This window comes from Cherax quadricarinatus, chromosome 28, assembly GCF_038502225.1.
Source record: "Cherax quadricarinatus isolate ZL_2023a chromosome 28, ASM3850222v1, whole genome shotgun sequence".
NCBI classification, from domain to species: Eukaryota; Metazoa; Arthropoda; class Malacostraca; order Decapoda; family Parastacidae; genus Cherax; species Cherax quadricarinatus.
In genome coordinates this window covers 22286321-22290418 of record NC_091319.1, presented here as the reverse complement: position 1 = coordinate 22290418, position 4098 = coordinate 22286321, and the positions used below count along the sequence as shown (strand labels likewise).

Here is a 4098-nt window from a genome sequence, read left to right as displayed (position 1 = left end):
TGCATTGTATCTTCAACTTTCCCATATCCATTAATAGAGGGAGTGGACAAAAATGCACAAATTTTGGAAACTGAGAAATTTGTGCTAAGAGGTGTCATGTAAAAAGTTTTGCTAATGGATATTCAAAATTCCTGATCAAAATTAGGATTTTATGTACAGTAGTTCATAGTAATTTAATAGTACTGTATAATACAGTACTAACATACTGGAGTGAGAGATATGGAAGTGTAAAATAAACCTAGTGAGGAGCAGGGGTGTGGTGGGGACAATAAGGGAACACTGTATCAACATCCAGGGTCCCAGACTATTCAACATCTTACCAGAAGATATCAGAAACACAGCTGGAACAAGTGTAGAAGCCTTCAAGAGGAAACTGGACAAGTATCTTCACCAGGTGCCTGATCAGCCAGGCTGTGATGGATATGTGGGGCAGGGGGTCTCCTCATCTGGTGCTTGACCAGGCAAGCACCAGATGAGGCTGGCCCACGGCCGGGCTCCGAGAGTAGTAAAACTCTCGAAGTTCTTCAGAGGTATATATGCATATACTGCATATAGAATTTTATTATTATTATCAAGGGGGAAGCACAAAACCTGTTGGATTATACAGCACCTGTGGGGGGGATGTGGAAGGTATTCAGGCTTAATTCAGGGAACTGGAGAACAGATCCAGTTCCCTAGATCAAGAGCCCCTCACCAGCATCAAGGAACCTCCCTTCTGGGGTGCATTTAAGAAATGCTACATTATCTCATTCCTTCAAGGAAGGCTCCTTGTTGCCAACGAAAGGCTCTTGATCTAGGGAAATGGATCTGACCATCCTTTCCTTGGATTGAGCCGGATTACCTCTCATTTCTCCAAGTGCTCCCTCTTTGGTAAAACAATCTCATTCCAAAAATCCAAGCTAAAATGTTATACAGTATTATATGTACAGTGAAACCTTAGTATAATAATTGAATTGAGGATGGGGTTTCCACTTAAATGAAAATCTGTTGCATTGAAATGCCCAGCGCAACATTTGTGGTCCATTGTATGGAGCAGACATGCACACTATTGCTACTGGACAAAACCAGGGTGCAACAGACAGTCCATTGTATGGAGAGCTTACTGCTAACAGATAAAATCTTATGCAGCAGACTGACTTTTGCATCAAGCATTTCCCCAGTAAAACATTTTATTCATTCCATCTAAAATCCATTTCGTAGGGGGTCTTTTCACTATATCAAGATTTACTATTATTTTTGTAGGTGGGATTTTACTGTACAGTTTAAAATTTTATGAGTAGTTTTTTTTTCCAGCATTAAATAAGAAGGATTTCAACACAAGATTTTTAATGGAGTACCATTAGTAGGCTATATGTAGTAAACAGATACAGTTTTAACCAAGTGGTGGCTGAAATACTACTGGTTCAGTAAAGATTAAACTAGATACCCAGAACAATACCTTGCACATTTACTGTATATCATATTCATTCATAATTTTATTTAATATCCCTGGTGAAAACAGCCTACCCTTGTTAGGGCCCATTGAAAGATGATTTTGTGCTCTTGCAACGACCAACACCATAGATTGGTAAAATGCAAAACATCGATGTTGTTGTCATCATCCTTTCAAGAACTTCGAAGGAAGAATAGAACTAGGTATATGTATATACCACTTTAAATGAAACCATAGGAAAATGATACATAAAGGCTTACTAAACTCATGAAAATTTTGAATTTATAACAATGGGAGTTCTCGTCATTTCTGTTTTCCTTACCCGGTTACATTGTTTTAAATTTGGTCCCCGCAAGGGAGGTTCCTTGACGCTGGTGAAGGGCTCTTGATCTAGGAAATTGGATCTGTGCTCTGGTTCCCTGAATTGAGCCTGAATACCTTTCATACCCCCCCCCCCCACACTCGATGTATAATCCTACGGGTTTAGCACTCCCCATGATTATAATGTTTAAAATTTGGTACAATCCTGTAAGAAAAAATACTACTTGGTTGTAGTTTGAAGAAACTATAATTTTCATGCTTTATGTGAACTACAAGATAGAGAGGTTGAAGTAAAAATGGTTCAAGTTAGCACATATAGTTTACTAGCAATCCAAAGTTTCCTTGAAGTAAGACAGATCAGTGTTTAAGGTTTTAAGCAGATTGGACTATGTATTTAAGTTACGGCAAGAAAAACAAAATTGATTTTCACATTTTCAATAAAGTTGACAGTGACACCTGTACAGACCAGTAACAATCAAAATATTTTTTAAGATGCACCACTGTAAGGTTTGAAATCGATCAGAAGAAGCATTGTTCAGTTATTAAACAAATTTGTTTCCATACAATATACGTAAATGATAATGGGAGCCCTTTGATTGAACTTTGTATAGAAAGGGGTTTAGTTATAGGTAATACATATTTTAAGAAAAAGAGGATAAATAAGTATACACGATATGATGTAGGGCGAAATGACAGTAGTTTGTTGGATTATGTATTGGTAGATAAAAGACTGTTGAGTAGACTTCAGGATGTACATGTTTATAGAGGGGCCACAGATATATCAGATCACTTTCTAGTTGTAGCTACACTGAGAGTAAAAGGTAGATGGGATACAAGGAGAATAGAAGCATCAGGGAAGAGAGAGGTAAAGGTTTATAAACTAAAAGAGGAGGCAGTTAGGGTAAGATATAAACAGCTATTGGAGGATAGATGGGCTAATGAGAGCATAGGCAATGGGGTCGAAGAGGTATGGGGTAGGTTTAAAAATGTAGTGTTAGAGTGTTCAGCAGAAGTTTGTGGTTACAGGAAAGTGGGTGCAGGAGGGAAGAGGAGCGATTGGTGGAATGATGATGTAAAGAGAGTAGTAAGGGAGAAAAAGTTAGCATATGAGAAGTTTTTACAAAGTAGAAGTGATGCAAGGAGGGAAGAGTATATGGAGAAAAAGAGAGAAGTTAAGAGAGTGGTGAAGCAATGTAAAAAGAGAGCAAATGAGAGAGTGGGTGAGATGTTATCAACAAATTTTGTTGAAAATAAGAAAAAGTTTTGGAGTGAGATTAACAAGTTAAGAAAGCCTAGAGAACAAATGGATTTGTCTGTTAAAAATAGGAGAGGAGAGTTATTAAATGGAGAGTTAGAGGTATTGGGAAGATGGAAGGAATATTTTGAGGAATTGTTAAATGTTGATGAAGATAGGGAAGCTGTGATTTCGTGTATAGGGCAAGGAGGAATAACATCTTGTAGGAGTGAGGAAGAGCCAGTTGTGAGTGTGGGGGAAGTTCGTGAGGCAGTAGGTAAAATGAAAGGGGGTAAGGCAGCCGGGATTGATGGGATAAAGATAGAAATGTTAAAAGCAGGTGGGGATATAGTTTTGGAGTGGTTGGTGCAATTATTTAATAAATGTATGGAAGAGGGTAAGGTACCTAGGGATTGGCAGAGAGCATGCATAGTTCCTTTGTATAAAGGCAAGGGGGATAAAAGAGAGTGCAAAAATTATAGGGGGATAAGTCTGTTGAGTGTACCTGGTAAAGTGTATGGTAGAGTTATAATTGAAAGAATTAAGAGTAAGACGGAGAATAGGATAGCAGATGAACAAGGAGGCTTTAGGAAAGGTAGGGGGTGTGTGGACCAGGTGTTTACAGTGAAACATATAAGTGAACAGTATTTAGATAAGGCTAAAGAGGTCTTTGTGGCATTTATGGATTTGGAAAAGGCGTATGACAGGGTGGATAGGGGGGCAATGTGGCAGATGTTGCAAGTGTATGGTGTAGGAGGTAGGTTACTGAAAGCAGTGAAGAGTTTTTACGAGGATAGTGAGGCTCAAGTTAGAGTATGTAGGAAAGAGGGAAATTTTTTCCCAGTAAAAGTAGGCCTTAGACAAGGATGTGTGATGTCACCGTGGTTGTTTAATATATTTATAGATGGGGTTGTAAGAGAAGTAAATGCGAGGGTCTTGGCAAGAGGCGTGGAGTTAAAAGATAAAGAATCACACACAAAGTGGGAGTTGTCACAGCTGCTCTTTGCTGATGACACTGTGCTCTTGGGAGATTCTGAAGAGAAGTTGCAGAGATTGGTGGATGAATTTGGTAGGGTGTGCAAAAGAAGAAAATTAAAGGTGAATACAGGAA

The 4098-nt window shown here is 38.7% G+C and overlaps 1 protein-coding gene across 6 annotated transcripts in view; it reads left to right on the top strand.

The window, feature by feature from the left end:
• The window catches only part of LOC128693175 (gamma-tubulin complex component 6), a 464079-nt gene that overhangs the window by 24578 nt on the left and 435403 nt on the right, over positions 1-4098 (top strand). The window lies entirely within an intron of this gene.